The sequence below is a fragment of the Cavia porcellus genome, unplaced genomic scaffold (genome assembly GCF_034190915.1).
Source record: "Cavia porcellus strain 051 isolate PalLab524CR breed Dunkin Hartley unplaced genomic scaffold, mCavPor4.1 scaffold_30, whole genome shotgun sequence".
In the NCBI taxonomy this organism is placed as follows: domain Eukaryota; kingdom Metazoa; phylum Chordata; class Mammalia; order Rodentia; family Caviidae; genus Cavia; species Cavia porcellus.
The window spans coordinates 32310720-32328600 of record NW_026947513.1 but is presented as its reverse complement, the minus strand read 5'-3'; the positions used below and the strand labels follow the sequence as shown (position 1 = coordinate 32328600).

The following is a 17881-nucleotide window of genomic DNA, read 5'->3' as shown; positions in this document are numbered from 1 at the left end:
TGTACATTTAAGTGTGTAAGATAGATAACCATATTACAAAGTTTTTGTTGGATCACTGAACAGAATGGTTTGCACTGTCATTGTGCGATTGTCCACTTTTTATGTTTTGATTTTATAACTTGAACAACTATTTCTAAGATGACAATATGTAATTTATCAACTAATGATTTCTTAGTGTCAATTTTTCTTGAAATTCAATATTTCTACCCTTTTTTCTGTTTTGCTTTTTTTCTCTAAATAAAAAAATGGAAAAAAAGAATGCACTACTGCTTTGAAATAGCAAGGATTCAAAACAATTGTTGGAAGAAAGATATATGGAAACAATCCACTTGCCATTGCATTTTAAAATAACTTTAATTGAACTAAAATTTAAGCAACTTCTATCCTATTGACTTCTTGTGACTGTCCTAATAAACAGACAAATTCAGTCCTCCACATGACATCACTGCAAAGTTTTCCTAATCGTAACAAATTATCAAGACCTCCAGGGTTCCAGTGAGAAGCCCAGAAACTGCCAGCTGCAGGGAGACAGGGACAGACCACCCAGGAAGAAAAGACCTTTGTGTTTCTGCCAAAATAAAAGACATCAGCATTTTCCAACCAATTACTACCTGAAGTGGCCTGGGGCTACAGGGCCTCTGGTTACCTAAATCTCCTGCAATATCAGTAAGTTCTTCAGGATTCTGATACTGTCGCCTGTTTTGTCACTTTGTAGAACAAGAGTATGGAAAGGTTCCAAAGAGAAGGAACCCCTTTGGATTGAAGACGCAGTGGAATGTGGCCCTGCCACCTCTTGGCTTCCTATGCAGGAGCCAACAGCCCCGTGGAGAAGACAGCTGTGCTCCAAGGCAGGGAACAGGGGGGGCCAGGACACAACAACCCAGCCACTCTCCCCGCAATCCAACAGGCTTAATTTGACAGTCCTGTAATCTCTTCAGGTGTAAAATGCAAACGATTACTTTTATTACCTAACAAAGACCTCAGAAGCCTCAAGCGAAAAGAACAAAATAAAAGTACAAACAAATACAACACCATGAGCCTCAGAGCAATTTCTCAGTACAGCCCTCTGATCTCGAGCACACCTGCAAGGACCCGCCGGAGGCACAACTGACTTGTGCCATCCCAGGGAGCAGGGAGAGGAGGTCACAACTGTTAATTACGGGCTAGCATGATATCCCAGAGTCGAGCACACACCAGGCACATTACCAAACATGATTTCATCCTCTGAACATCTTACGAGGTACTTACTAGCTCCCTCTGATAGATGAGGAAGAATCAAGGAGAACCAAGTAAACTGTCTAAAGTAAAACACGGATACTAGAACAAAGCTCCAGTGTGCAGGGATCTCACCACTCAGAGCCACATCGGTCTGATTCCAAAGCACCTGCTAACTCATGTGTATCAGTGCTGTCCAACAGAAATAAAATACCAACCACCAATGTTGTTTTAAATTTCTAGTCACCATATTAAACAAGGAAAAAGAACCCAATGAAACCTTCTTTGATAATATATTTTATTAAGGTATCCAGAATGTTATCATATCATATAATCAGTATTAAAAATACTGGAACAAGACATGATGATACATATGTGTTATCCCAGCTATTCTCAAGGCTGAAGCAGGAGGATCACAAGACAAAAGCCAGCTTCGGCAACTCTGTGAGAGCGTGTTTTGAAATAAAAAGGGGTAGGGATGTAACTCAGTGATAAAACATCGCTAGTTACTATTCTCCAAAACTGCAAACTACACACAGATGTGCACCATCACACTCAGCGAAACAGTTAGCCATATTGGTGTTCAAAGACTACCGTACTGGAACAGTGCAGATGTATACAATGCTGACTCTCATAAGCATAAAGATATTCCTAGGGACCGCAGGCCGACGTGTGTTCACCATCGAGGAGGGATGGGACCGAGAAGTGTGTTCCTTGCCACACACATCAGCTGGACAGCTCCCTCCTCGTGATGCCTTCACTGACCCCAGCCACCTACTCTACAGCCTCCTCTTTTATTTTTTTTATTTTATTTTTTTTATTTTTCCCCATAGTACTGTTCACTTAACTAAAACTATCTTGTTCATTCATTTGTGCACTGATGTACTGCCTATCTCCATCAAAGCTCCAGGACAGCAGAACTCTCCATGTTACTGGTCACTTTCCAAAGTTTAAATTAGTTAAGTTTCTAAAGTGTTAAATTAATGAACTACTACAACCAAAAAAGGGCAAAAAGATTCCTGTTCACAACTGGGAACTGCTTTACCACAGAACAATGTTACATGGAAACTAGTTTCCCAGACTAATCCACCGAGGACTACTTAACTGTAACATTAGTAAAGCAAGGTGGGAACATCAGAGCGTACAACTGGGTCAGCAAAAGCTCCTCCAAAACCCAGGCATGGCATCACTTGAGCTTTCCTGGCTCCTCTGATTCCTCACACAGCAAAGCTTGCAGGAGGAAAGAACAACTGCATCTGAAGGAGAAACGGAAATCAATCCAGCTGTGCCCTGGGTTCAACCACCACTTACGGGCTCTTCTGGGAATCTAGCAGTTACAACACTGTGTATCTGATTCCTTAATTTGGGTTAGATCTCCATGTTACATATGTCTGTACGAGAAAAAAAATTACACCGGTGTTTACTATCATAAATTCAACTCAAATTAGCTTCAATGAAAAGGGAAATTTATGATAAAGATTCTGGGTCCTCAGATTGGATCTCAGAAGGAACAGAAACCCAAACATTGCCCGAACTCTCTCTCTCCATCTCTAGTGTACACAGCTCTAAGCATCAGAGTCATTTTCTCGCATCGTCTTGCTCTCCACTTCCAGGTTCATGCTAAGAACCATGGGCCTCACTTTCATATTACTGTTGGGACAGTCAGAACTCCTTGGCATTTTTGCTTCTTGGATGTGGTTTGAGACTCCCTCTGGGCCTTGTGACTCAAGACCTGGTCTATGGAGCAGTATTACTGGCAGGTGGAACCTAGCAGAGGTCTTGAGGTCATTGGAACACAAGGTAGCTCTAGTACAACCCCTTGAGTTCTGGGAGAGGACTGTTATAAAAGAAGCAAGCCCAATGTCTCTGCTCTGGGTTCATGATATATCTTCTTGCTTCACACACACTCCCAGCCATTGCTCTCCTTGCCTGAGGGGTGCAGCCAAGGGGGTAGCCTGTGCGTTGCCAACTGGGCTTGAATTCTAAAACTGATCAGGGGCCAGGGATATAGCTCAGCAGCACAGTGCCTGCCTGGCAAGGGCAAGGTCCTGAGTTCAATTTCTGGTACCCAAAACAAACAAACAAATAACACTGTGATCAATATCCACAGGCTTGTAGCCTGGATGGAATGAGAAGGGGAAGGAAGGAAGTCTCACTGCTTCTTCAGAAAAGCTCCAGTCTTCACCTTCGCCTCTAGAGTCCACCTCTAGGCTTCCAGCACAGATTCTAGCCTTCCAGCAAAGGCCCTTTAGCTTCCTGATACAGGCACTGGACTCTACAGTGAGCTCTCAGCCTTTGACTTTTGACTAGATCCTTTGGCTCTCCAGCACGCAGACAGGCTTTCTGTGTTCTTCCATACCTGCCTGTGCAGGCAGCCACTGTAAACCTACCTTGCAAATCCATAATCTAGTGAGCACTGACTGATAAAGACCCTGGTACCAGGAGTGGCTCTGGAGAAACAGAATTGTAAGGATGAACTCTTTAATGACTTTGGTGGTTCTTGGGTTGGCTCTCTAATTTGATGAGACCTAAAGATGCCATGATCTTTCCTACTGATAATGTGTAGGGGTATAGAGTACACAGGTGAAGTGTTTAAAGCAATATGCAATTTAGATCCATTGGATTATCCTAATTCACCACTTATGAGATGCAAGGAATTTAGTGACTACACAGATGATTCTTTCGAAAATTTTTGGCACAGTAGGAAATAATGGTGGCCGATTGCTTTTAGCAAAAAAAAAAAAAAAAAAAAAAAAAAAAATTATATATATATATATATATATAATTTCATTGCCTGGAGTGGAAGTTACTGGTCCTGCTTGGCAGGTATCCACGCCTGGACCCAGCACAGGGTCAAGTTGCCCTAACGATTTCCATGTGGGACTGTGGATATAAACAGTGATTCCTAGAAGAAAGAGGGCACCTGGCAGATGGCATGACCGTGGTCCATTCAAGTTCCCCAACAGCCCTACACTTCCTGTTCCTGGCACCCACCACACACCAGCCTATTTGAAGTTTTCTTTCGTGTTAAGCCATGTGATTAAGACAAGCCCAGTGTTTCCCCTGGTCTCCATTCTATCCCCTCACTGGAATTCATTTCTGGCAAAGAGATGCCCTTCAATATACATCTGATAAACCAAAGAAACTATTTTCAAATGAAATTCTAAAGTAAAATCATATACTAAATGGAAAAATTCCTCATTAAGAACCTTATATACAGACTAGTGACATATAAAACTCTATACATCCAGGAAATAAATCTTCCTTTATGGGTAGGTACCTGGAGCAGTTCCATCAGGATCTTAGGATCGCAGACCCTAAAAACCCACAGAACATGCTACCTTGCCCGAGTGGTTCCAGGGCACACAGTCTCCAGGTCCCCACAGGAAGCAACTGAATAGCAGGCATTCTACCAAGAAAAGTGATAGGGCTTAGAAAAAAAATCTGCAAGGTGAACCTTCGGGTAACAAAAGCAGCAAGGACGCAGGGAGGAAAGAGAAAGCATCATGTTTACAGCTGCACAAAGGATAAGGAGCCCAGCAACTGTGGCAATACAAGCTCCTTTCACTTTGAAAGTGACCCATTTAAGTTGGCACATGAAATTTGGCTTCAAGTTAAAGTATGACCTTTAGGAGGCACGTAAGTCTGCACTTCCAAACTTTCAGAGAACATTCTAAATGTCACACTTTACTGGTGATACTAAATATTCATTCACTTATACCTCGTACCTAAAGTAAAGTCTAATTTTTCAGTGAAGAAGTTAAGGCACAATACCATCAGAAACCTAAAAAAGCTTGTTAGAATCTGGTCTGATTTGAGTCTATACATGTAGACTCAAACTATAAAGTATTAACTCCTAGTAGTTTTAGGTCCCTTACAAAGCACTTCCATCTTCACTATATTGTTGTTTAATTATCATTACTATTATGCCCTTTTAAAGATGAACTAAGGATGGGGCTGGGGATTTAGCTCAGCGGCATAAGTGCCTGCCTTGCAAGTGTGTGGTCGTGAGTTCGATCCCTGGTACCGATTTAAAAAAAAAGATGAGCTAAGCCAAAAGGTAGTAAATCATCTGGCACAACTCAGTGCGACTGGAAATGTATAAGCAGTATTTTAACCCCGGTCTTTGATACTAAATGCATGGTTCTTTCTACTGCCTCAGAAACAAGAAAATCACAGAAAAACGGGTGTTTCTTAAATTTGCATTTACTGCAAAATACACTTTCAGTCTGGATACAGACTCATATGTGTAAATACTGACAAAGTTCAGCTCTCCTAGCTATGTAATATTGAACAAGATATTTTGTTTTCTCAAATTTTTGTTTCTTTATCCACAGAATGAGTCTGACAATGTCAACTCCATGGGACTGTCATAGAATCAACTGAGTTAGAGGCTTTCAGGTTTAGAAAGGAACAAACAAGATTTCTGGGCTCTGAAGGAAGTCAGTACATGAGCAAGACAAAGATATTGATAAATAATTTTAATGCAAGTGATCAGAGAGAGGGATGCATGATTCATTGGCACAAATATGAATGAAATGTCAAACCATGTATGGAGACTGGTTCCAGGATTTAAGCAGATACCCAAATTTGGGGATGCTCAATCCTTTAAATAAAATGGTGTGGTTTTCACATATAAACTATGCATACTCTCATACACTTTTTTCTTTTTGCAGTGCAAGAGATCAAACCCAGGGCCTTGCATGTACTAAGCATACAGTCTACTTCTAAACGGTACCTCTAGCCCCTCCCATATACCTTAAACCATTACCTATTCTCTTTTCACACAAACAAGACCTAGTTGGAAAATAATCAGCTTGAAAACTAGAGGTTAAAAATGCCAGTCCCGATCAGCCTATCCTTGCCTCACCTGCCATCACATCCTCTTGCTATTCTGCAAGGCAGGTTATTTGGGGGGAAACACTGTAACGCCCAACACAATGGAGATACTTTGTAAACTGTTGTTATACTATATTGCTTAGGAATAAGGACAAGGAATATAAAGGCCTGTACATGTTCAATTCAGGTGGATGTTTTCCCTGGTATTTCAATTCCCATTTTGCCGACCCCTCAGATGCAGAACAGACCACACATGCAGAGTTAGCCAGGACGACGGAACACGGAAAGAAAAGCAAAGGGAGGAAAGGAAGGCACAGCGTGGGCTATCCTGGAACTCAAACAACCTGGTATTACGAGAATGCAGCATGGACAAAGAACGTTAAGGAAGGGCTTGGAGAGATGGAGGAGCCAGTTCACAGTGGCTCACAAGTCACACCGAGGAATGTACACTTTATTCCGGGTTAGGTCGCCCCTGAAGAATTGAGTGTGGCGTAGTGACAGGTCTGAATTTTAGATACGGGTACAAAGGAAAGAGTGAAGAAACTGGAGGAGATGATGGTGGAGGGACACAGTAAGGATCTAATCAGCGACACAAGACAACAGAAGGAGCGGCATATGGAAAAGAGTTATGAGGCAAAATTAACAGAGTCTGCTAAGTGACTAGGTGGAGAAAAACCAGGATCAAAGAGCAATGTCCGTGTCTAAGAAGATGCTCACATGACGGCACAGGTGACGTAACTGAGAAGGGTAGTAAAAGAGGCCCTTCCAGGCTTAGGCAGAAAGGGCTGAGGTCACTGTTGCAGGCACTGAATTTTGGGAAGTCTGTGGGGCATCCAGCAGGTTCTTTTCAGCAGGCATCTGAATAAAAAGGTTGGTATGTGAGAAGAGAGGCTGGAATGGAGGTATGCATGTGGCAGCCTTATGCACAGGAGCAACAGTTGACGTGGAGTGACTGAAATCAGCTAAGGGGAGCACGTGGGAAGAGGGGGTCTCTGGGAAGAGCCCAGAGAAACGGTGACATGGAACGAGAGAACACAGAGCGAGGCCACAAGGAAGCCACCACAAGATGGAGCAGAAAGAAGCATGAGGAAGATGCAGGGCACCTGGAAACACGTTTCCCAAGAGGACCACGGCCAGAAGTACCTCTGCAACATTTGTTCAGTTAGAGAGGCGTGAAAAAGTGTTCATCCCATCCATCAGTGCAAAAATCATTCACAGTCCTTCCTAAAAAACAAACCAAACCCCGACTAGACTGGCTGGGTGTGCCTAGAATCCCAGCACTCTGGGAGGCTAAGGCAAGAGGGTCACAAGTTTAAGCCCGGCCTGGACAATTTTGAGTCCTGGAAAGACCCTGTCATAAACCAAACTAAACTAAACTAAAGGTCTGGAGAAGTAACGCACTGCAAAGCCTTAGTTAGGTTCAATTCCCAGTACTGAAAAAGTGTGCATATGTTGGGGCAGGAGGTGTTACAGTGCAGTAAGGTTAGTAACGAAGTACTGTGGTAGAGAAGTGAATGGAAAATGGAAGAGTGAGAGGTTTTGGTTTCAAACGTGCATGCCTGACAGTCAAGGGACTGTGGTCAAGTGGTGCTGGCATCAAAGCCTCAGAGCCAACAAGACACCACACGGCCAAACTGGCAGTAGGTGGTTCACAAACTGCAGAGCCAATGGCCCAGTGGAGGGGAGGGGAGATCTTCACTGAGCAGTTGGGTACGAGGTGGGCTGGATAGTTGCTGACTGCCGGGGAAATCAATGAATGGGGCAAGCAGAGCTGGACAGACACACAAGAGGGGACAGGACTTGGGGGGGGGGGTCTGAGGTGCTTGGTCCAAAGTGCCCTCTTCTGGGGTCTTGTCCTTGGGTAAACCAAAACATCAGCACATTCCAACATGGGATGAGGGACTCTTTAAACAGAACTTTGGACTGATGGTCAAGTGTAACAGGACTCAACACTACCAGGAAGGAAGGATGGGGTCTTTAGTAACATCCACTCTCTGCATCCTGTAGAATTCGAGATCCTCCTGCTTTGCATCCATTTCTTTGATTAGGTCTCTAGGCCAATAAAGTGGGAGCTTTCTTTTCCATGTAAGTGAAAGGCCACATCTTTCTCAGGGAAGATATTCATCCTCTTTTTGCTTTTCCAAGCAGTCTGTATACAGTATTAGAGTTGAGGGGTATTACACATGCTAAGTAGTCATATGCTTGGAGAATTAAAGAATAGAAGATAAGCCTAAAATCAAATTTAAAACAGAAAACTACAAGTGAGAAACAATGTCAAAACATTGTTTCTTTTTTACATTGTAGTCCTACATTTAAAAATTGTCACTTGCAACTGCTCCCTTTTCTTCTTCCCCTCCTTTTCTACTATACAGATGAGGCAGGAGTCAGCAAACTAAAGTCACATCCAGAGCACACCCTGCTTTCATACGGCCCAGGATCTAAGAGTGGTTTTTAATTTTTAAAAGATTGTTAATGACCAGCAAAACCAAAGGAGAGAATTTGAGAGAGATCATGTGTGGCCTGGGAAGCCTAAATTATTCACTATTTGGCTCATTACAAATGGTCTGCCAGCCCTAATACAAATGACGAGGAGCCTGCGTGGTGACTGAAGCCACACACTCTTCAGCAGCATGGCTGAAACAAAGCCCATTTCTTGGCCTCTGCATGCAGGGTGCTCCCAGAAGTAACTTCCACTTGAAGGTAAGAAGAGGAGCCTTCAGTTTCCATGAGAGCCACATAAATAAACATTAAAATAAAGATTGTGCTAATATTTGTTTGAAGATTTCTGGCTGAGTAATGTCAAAAGGAAAGAAAATATTGAGAAGCCAGCCCTAGTCTCTGCGGAATCCTTGTGTAAAACACGAGTCAGGAGGAGTGATCTGCTCATGCCCAAGCACCCAGACTCCACTTACCCATCACACTCACACACGTAAAAACAACTGCCAAGCCGTGTGGCAGCATACAGCCCCTTAATCCCAGCACTGCCAGTTCAGACTATGCCCAAAAGGTATTTTCATGGGGTTTAAGTGGTAATCCAGGTTGAGGTAATTTTTTAATATTTACAGCAGTTTCCTATGCAATTCATTCCCCTAACCTTTGATAAACGTTTGTAACAATCAAACTCACCCTAAAATTTCCAAGAAAAAAAATCAAGTAGAACAGGACTGGGGATTTAGCTCAGTGGCATAAGCGCCTGCCTTGCAAACAGGCAGTCGTGAGTTCGATCCCTGGTACTCATTTTAAAACAAAAAATCAAGTAAAAATAATCTCTGCATAACAAGTTCTGTATCAACTTGTTCCCATTTTAGTTCCCTATTCTGAGTGATCATTGATTTAAAAATTTATCTTGCAACAGATATTTAGTGTCATTCACTAAGAAAGGGCGGTGATCTGTCATCTGTCTTTGTAAATCACAGCACATCCCCAATCATCTCAATAGACATCTCAATATCCACAGCCTCGCTCTGTCATGGAGCCCAACTGGGATAGTATCACGGACAACATCATTAATATCCTAAATGGCAAGAGGCCGAACCAAGAAGTCAAATGCAAGCTTAGTAATGTTACGTATTATTTTAGAATGTTAATCAAAGTAACTTTAGAAGTCTAATCAGTTTTTAATGCAGAACTATAAGGATGTCATCTTAAAAAGCAGAACTATGTATAATGTCTCAAGCGCTCCTAAGTCCTATTAAGTAAGAGCCATATAAAAATATTTTTAAGTGAAAAGAAGGCAGATAGAAAAGAGGATGGAAAGAAATGGAATTAAAAAGAATATCCTCAGGGAAATGCAGTTTCTGACTTTTCAACCTCCTGTAGTTTCACACCTTTTGAATTCACGAGTCTCTTGGACTTCTAACATTATGCTTATAGACAACTATGGTCCTCCGATCTTGTTGTTGAATCAGTTCATTTATGGACTTTGAGAAAGCACACAATTTACCAACAACCAATTTTTATGCAAATTATCTTTCTACTCTAAATGGAGCCTATTTCTTTATAAAGAAATATAGTTAGATTTAAGGAATGGTGTGGTATGTATGGGTTTATCACACATTTGTTTATGTGTTTATTCTTGCAGTTCAACTATTAATTGACATTTTAGGAGCCTCTTATGAATACAAGATTATAAAAATGCGTAATTGTGCAATGCTAGCAATATATTTTTCACATTACTCCTCAACCTGCTCCTTAGCTAAAAACAAACTATAAAAACCATTTTCATCCTGGAAACATTTCAGGGAACAGGATCCTCTGGAATAACAAAGAATGGAATAAAGGCAAATTTTTGCTGTGAAAAAGACTTGATCTCATGTGCTTCTGGTCTGCACCTAGAGTTACTAATGACAGTCAAGGAAAGGCTTTGTCCTTCCAAGCGGCTCTATGTCTCTCACGGGTTGCAAGTGGGAACGGAAGGACTGGAACCCTGTGGGCGTGCTCACCCCTTTTGCCTCTGTTTCCAGTGTCTGTCTCTTTCATCGCTAATTTTTCTCTTTCTGTATCTCTATATCTCTGCATGTTTTCCTGTTTTGCTCATTCCTCATTTCAATTTTCTAACAGATTTCTCCAACCTTCTTGGTGCAGTTTTTCTGTCTCCATAACTGAAGTTCTCAGCTCCTTTCTTTCAAACCCTGTTCTTTCTCCAAAGTTCACCATCATTTACTGAGTTGCTATAGCTTGGAAGTAATTTTTGATTTTTGTTTCCCTCACATCCACTTCAAATCCATTAGCAATCTTCTAGGTTGTAACACCCCAACATATTCTAAACTCTCTATTTCACTATATCGCCCCACTAACCCCCATCAAAGATCCTAAAATCTCCTTTAGACTTCTGCAGTTGCTTCCTTAACTAACGTGTTTATGCTCTTGTCCTTCTTAAAACCTTTCTTAAAAAATTTTTGTGTGTGATACTGTGGATGATCTAGGGCTTTCTGCATATCAGACAAGAGTGCTCTACCACCAAGGAGATCCCTGTCCCTTTTTATTTTTTTATTTTGAGACACTTGCTAAACAGCCCAGGCTTGCCTTGAACTTTCAATCCTCCTGCCTCAGCCTTTCGCACAGCTGGGATTGCATGTGTGTGCCACCACACTCAGCCTTAAATCCACTCTTTATACATCTAGAATGAAATTTGAAAATACAAACAGCCTATGCCCCTCCCTGCCTTAATGTCCCCATGGCCTGCGGCTGCAACTAGCATTTAACCGAAACTCCTTTCCAAACATTTATAAATTCTACGTAATCTGGCCTCCCCCAGCCTTTTTTATCTCTATTGTTCCTCAAGCATATCAAGCTCCTTGTTGCGCGAGGGCCCTGGCAGTCTATCCCTCTGCCCAAAAGGTCAGGAGGCTCCACAGTTGGTTTCTTCTTATCATTCAGGTCTTGGCTTAAACATCACCTCTTCAAAGCAGCCTCTACTACCACCTCCATAATCTCCACGGCCCCCCCTTATCATCACTGCACCCTGTGTTAACTTTCTTCAGAGCCATCAAAAAATATTTCTAGTATGTGTGAGGCCCTGGGTTCAATCCCCAGTGCTGAGAAGAAAAAAAGAAGTAAATTAATTAGCCCTTTTACCCAGGTGTCCTAACTCAATGAGATCTTTGCATTTCTAGGTATCATGTTGCCCAGCTGCCCAGATCATTATAAGTAAACTTATTTGTACCAGGAGCAGTAGCATATGCTTATAATCCCAGCTCCTTGGGAAACTGAGGCTTGATCACAAGTTCAAGGCCAGCCTGGGCAACTTAGCAAGACCTTAAAGTCTCAAAATAAAAAATAAAAAGGTCTGGCCAGCATGTGTGAGGCCCTGGGTTCAATTCCCAGTGCTACAGAGAAAAAAAATACTTGTGATACATTCTCCATAGAATATCCAAGTGAATGTTAGGCAAATGCAAAATGATGCTGGTATGAATGAGGCTGACTCATGTTTAATTTGATCTAAGGTAACAAATGATTAGAGTAAGACAGAAAAATGAGTGGCTAGACCTGAGACAGCTTGAAAATATACAGTTAGGAATCCTATTTCTAGAGAAATCAGCATCACCATTCATAACATATCCTAACCATATCAGCTGCTATTGTTAATAAGGGTCTGGTTCCCTGGTTACTAGTCACTACAGAGTGAATGTCTTTAAAAGCAATAAATATTTTAAATCTTGTCACCTCGACTTTGCTACTGAAACCATCTGTTGATGGCTTCTTTATTTTGTAACTATATCTTCTAGAAAGCTGACCTTCCCAAGGAGTTGGCAAGCTACCACCATTTACCACAGCATGCGTGATACTCAAGTTCAGAGTAGCTTCCACACAAGTGGGAGCCCCTCACCAGTTTATAACCAGATTACCTGAGATGCAAAACAAGAATCCTTAGCCACTAATGCAACAATGTGTGTATGCTATGTAAAATGATCTTGGACTTATTGGACAGAAGTAACATCTGGAATTATACCATACGCTAAACTAAAAATTTGATAAATTAAATATCTGACCCAGTGTTCTTGGTTGTCTAAAAATAATGTGGGATGATTTATGGACATCATACTTAGAATTGTTTATACCATATGTAGGAGAAAACTATCATTTTACAAACCACAAGGTATGATCACATTCCCAGAGGCAAACACACATGATCATTCTGAGATAATCTCTTCCATTTTTTTACCATCACTTTCTAATGTCACTGAAATGTATTTTAACAAAATACTTAGCTAATAACACAAATTACTGTGTAAGTCAGTAAGTTTCAGTTTTTCACATCCTGTTACATGTTGCCTTTTAAAAAGCCATTCCTGTAACGTTCACACCCTGATTATTCAAATTCAAAATTGTTCAGATGGGAAACTTACACTTCTGTTGGTTATTGGGAAAAAAGATAAACCTGCTGTAGTCATTTATAATGAGGATTTTACATTTTTAAAGTAGAAAATGGGGAGAAAAATTGTTTAGAGGATATTAGAAATAAGCTTGGTTTCTGACACAGATGAAATAATTGTTGGACAAATGGGATACAGAAAAATATCTTCCAGAGGGGAAAAAACACAGGTGACAATTTAAATGTGATCCAACTTATAAAAACATTTTTAACCTTCCTTCTATAAATAAGGAAGGAGACAATCTTGCATGCATGCCTTCAGAGTGAGCTATAACCTTCAGAACACACGGGGACTGAAAAGCCTATTCAGTCTCACTCTTGAGTTGTTTTGGGAAAACCTCCAGACCCTGGTTTGAGGCCAGCATGGTGCCTATTACTGGCCTCCCTGGCCCTGGCAAGACAGGCTGCAGTCCACATAAAGAGAACCTTCTAGCCCCGGCCAAGTGTCCGCAGACTCCGTTTCCTGAACAGCTTGGCGGCTTCACCTGCTTGGTATTTCTTTCTCTGTTCTCTGTATCCACAAGGCCCTCTGACAGTTCCATTACTGGATTCTTCCCTTGTAACTCTGGCTTGATAAATAATCCAGTCTTTGCTAGATTGCTTCCAGCCACTGATTTTGCATCCCCCTCCTTGGCCAAAAGACTCTGTTAATTGGATTCAGAATAAAAATCCCTCTCTCTTCTCAACCAAGCTAAAAGACAAACTTTTCCAGTACACTTCAGCAAAGGGCACCCGCACCAGGCCCATTCAATTGAAACTCAAGGGAAATGAGAAACACGGTTTCCCACCTTTTCCTAAAAACCTAACAATAATTTACTAAATAAGGCAATACTAGTATTTTAACCTAGATGTTAAATTAAGTACAAGTATAGGCAATAAAATAAGTTAAATAAGCTTTTATTTTATTGTATTCAGTTATGAAACCAATCATAGCAAAGGAAATGCTAAAAAATAAATCTACCATAAAACACCAATTTCTGCTTTGGAGACTTTCCTTTTCAATCCTTATACATTCATACACATTTATTATAAGACCAGAGCTTTTCATAGTTTGATGTTTTTGAGTATTTCTTTCCCACTTTTCAGAGGGAAAAATTTTGTTCTCCTTTCAAAACACAGCTCTAAGAAGGTCTTTCCCTGGGGCTGGGGATTAAGCGCCTTCCTTGCAAGAAGGCAGTCGTGAGTTCGATCCCTGGTACCGATAAAAAACGAAAAAGACCAAAAAAAAAAAAAAAAAAGGTCTTTCCCAAAACATACAGCTGCTGAGCTCTTAAGTTCTCGCAGCATCCTATTCCTTACCTCGCTGCAGCACTAGCCCTACTAGGGCAAAAGGTACCAGTTTTAAGGATCTTGTAATGATAAATACGATGCTCATGAAACCAAAAGCCTCTCTTGTTGACCTTTATTATCTCTGAGACCTAATATACTTAGAATCTATATGAAAAGTGAATTATGATCACAAGGAACATATAATCTGGATTCAGCCTTAAATTTATGTTATGTAATAAAAGTTGTCTTATGCCTATCTCTGGCAACTGCTTAAAGAAAAAAAGCAATCTGTTTGCATCACAGTCTCCAAGAAGAGGTCACTGGACAACTCCACAAGGACTAAGATGAGGCTTTACAATGCGGTAGGTAGCATTAAACCATGTGAGAAACAACTCGTTCTGGGAATTCATCAGTGGGGAGAGAGGGAGAGATAGAGGGGCAGAGAGAGAGAGAGAGAGAGAGAGAGAGAGAGAGAGAGACAGAGAGAGACAGAGAGAGACAGAGACAGAGAGAGAGAGACAGAGAGAGAGACACAGAGAGAGAGAGAGAGATCCTGAATTTTAGGGATATGAAGGAGGTCCATGGCCCAGGAAAGGGAGTAGAATCCACTTGCATGCTTCTGTACTCAACAGATAAAATCATGTTCACTGTGACAAATAATTTAGATGCATTATTAGGAAGCAACATGATAGAGCTGAAAACTAAAGTTAGATGTTAAAAACCGAAGTTCAACTTACTAGCTATGTGATCTTATTCCTGCATCCACAAAGCATCCTGGCCCTGTGCTGGATGTCAGAAAGTCAGTGGTGAAAGCTGGGCTCTCTCACAAGGCTGCTGGTCTACAGAAGAAAGACTGAATCAGGTAAGCAGCAGGCACTCACAGGGAGTATGGCTGCTGCACAGTCAGGGACGGCCTTCAGGAGGAAGCTAGGTCCTAAAGCAATTCAGCAAAGAAAGGAGCTCAGTTTGCAGTGGAGAGGCGAGGTTGATTCTAGGCGGAGGGAAAGAAGTGTCTGGAGGACCAAAGGCATCTGTCAAATGGGAATCTTAATACCTAATCATCTTACGGAACAATTCTGAGGTTCAAACTGGATTTCGATATGGAAGGGTAAGTTCCTTTGCAAATGATATTTGCAATTGTAAGTTACAATGCATTGTAAGTTACAATGTTGAAAGCCCATTTTAAAATTCTTCAGTAACAAAGAGAATTAAAAAAGAAATAGACTTGAAGTAAGAACAGAATAAGTTACTCAAAATCAATTTTTTCAGGTGAGCATGCTGATGGAGAGGATGCAGACACCACAGAGCTGGAGCTCATGCAAAGGGTGAGAGGCACCCAGGAGCAAGCAGAGTCTCAGGAACTGTTGCACCACCAGGTGGAGTTTGGGGTCCCTGAAGAAGAGGAGGACGATGCTGACGTGGTGGCCAAGACCCACACCCTGGCTGCCAGGTGGATGCTGGATTTCCTCTGCCTCTCCCTGTGCCAGGGGTCTGACGGGCCGCTCTGAGGCCTTTCCCAGCATCCGCTACAGCGCCGAGGCTATTATTCATGGGTCCTAGTCTTACATCTGATCAGTTAAGAACTGTTGTATATGCCAGTTTTTGACAAGAATTGCAGCAGGAAAATCCCTTGATGCACAATTCGAAAGTGATGAGCGCATTACACCCTTGGAATCAGCCCTGAATGATTCTGGCTTCAGTTGAAAAACAATATGACGGGGCTGGAGATTTAGCTCAGCGGCATAAGCACCTGCCTTGGAAGTGTGCAGTTGTGAGTTTGATCCCTGGTATTGATAAAAACGAAAAAGACAAAAAAAAAATTAAAAAAAAAAAGAAAAACAACATGACAAATTTCATGAGGAAATACAGAATTTAATTAAAATTCAGACATTGGAAAGGAAATTGCTTATGATAATCTCTCAGAAACATTCATATCACTTCTTTTCAACCCTTCAGCTACAACCACATGATGGAGAAAGAAGTTTTGTGGATTTTGTACTAAGTGAAAAGTCATAAACTTTTCCAATGAAGCAGTAAAAGTAGTGGAAAGTGAGAAAACAAGAATAATAACTTCTCAACATAAATCTAATGGTAATGATGATGAGTCAGAAACTGAAGCTAATCTGATTAAAGGAAAAAGGTCTCACAAGAACATCATCTTATCTAAGTTAAAACAAGGAAGCTGTCAGCAAGATCTTAGTAAGACAGAGTGGCAATTCTTCAAAGTGGGAGAAAGAAAAACAGAAGAGACACTAAAAGACCTGCTCCAACAAATCAACCGGTAACTCATGAAAAAGAGCAAGTTAGGGGGGAAAAAAAGCCAGAGCTTTGGGAAGAAGACAAGAATTCGAATCTGGTGTGAGGAAATATGGAGAGGGAAACTGGACAAAACACTGTTACGTTATAAATTCAACAACCAAACAAGGACCATGAAGAAACTAAAAGTGCTTTGCTCACTTTTAGTGGCATCTGTCAAATGGGAATCTTAACACCTAATCATCTTACGGAACAATTCTGAGGTTCAAACTGGATTTTGATATGGAAGGGTAAGTTCCTTTGCAAATGATATTTAGTAAATTACAATGTTGAAAGCCCATTTTAAAATTCTTCAGTAACAAAGAGAATTTAAAAAAAGAAATAGACTTGAAGTAAGAACAGAATAAGTTACTCAAAATCAATTTTGAGTACAAAATTGGGAGAACATGGGAGATAGATGACAGCAGCTATCGAGGCTCTCTGAGATAGCCAGCTTAGCTTCCAGGAATGGTGTGGTGTGGGAAGTCCTAAGCAGGGGAAGATAAACCCTGCCGACCCAGGAATGAACTAAGCTGAGAGAAAACAACTGGAAATGCAGTCCTGGTTCTACGACTGGAACAGCTAAAGTCTCAGTGCCGAAGCTGGAACCCGCACCTCTGGAAACTGTGGCTTGAATTTCCTGCCACCACTGCTGCATCTGAATTGGCAGAGCAGGGATAAAGATACGAAAGCTCTGAGAGAAGGAATCAGTGAACCAAATTGAGAGCAGAGCTGACGGGGAGCCTGCATCGACCTGCAGTGAGTGAGAGGAACGGGGACCCTTCCATAGACTAGGAGGCTCCAACAGAGGACATTCTGAAACCGGGCAGACTAGCCGGAACAGGATGCTGCAGTGACTTCAGTCACATAGTCCCCTCTCAAGAGGGATTGGTGGGGAGCACTTGGCCTGGGTGATGCCGCAGACTAAGACCCAGTAGGCTAGCCCAAACCAGGTCCCTCTGCCTGGCAGTACACCCTAATGCAGTGAAGCCTTCAGCAGGTTGACTGACCTGGAGGGGCGGGCCCAGTATAGGCTGCCCAGGTCTGGGTCTCCCTAGTACGCTGCAGTGGGCGGGAACACCTAGCTGGCACGATTCAAACAAACCAACTAAGAAAGAAAGAAACTCGGCCTCCTATATATGCTTGTATGGAAGGAACCAAAAATATGGGAAGAGGGAGCAACAAGAAAGGGCCCTCAGTCCCCAATCCTGAAAACACTGATCCAGGAAAGGTAAATGCAAAGGAGAATGAAGACTAAAAACATGCAATATTGGGCATGGCACCAAAAGACATAAAGCGATATCTCCAGGACCACATAGACAAGTTCAAAAGCGAAGTATTTAAGCAAGTAAAGCAAGATGTAAGTAGAGTAGTTAAAGAAATGCTAAG

The 17881-nt window shown here is 41.7% G+C and overlaps 1 protein-coding gene and 1 pseudogene across 5 annotated transcripts in view; one reads left to right on the top strand and one right to left on the bottom strand.

The window, feature by feature from the left end:
• Window positions 1-17881, bottom strand: part of Cracd (capping protein inhibiting regulator of actin dynamics) — a 357802-nt gene that overhangs the window by 307828 nt on the left and 32093 nt on the right. The window lies entirely within an intron of this gene.
• Window positions 7074-16686, top strand: LOC100727503 (telomeric repeat-binding factor 1-like; annotated as a pseudogene).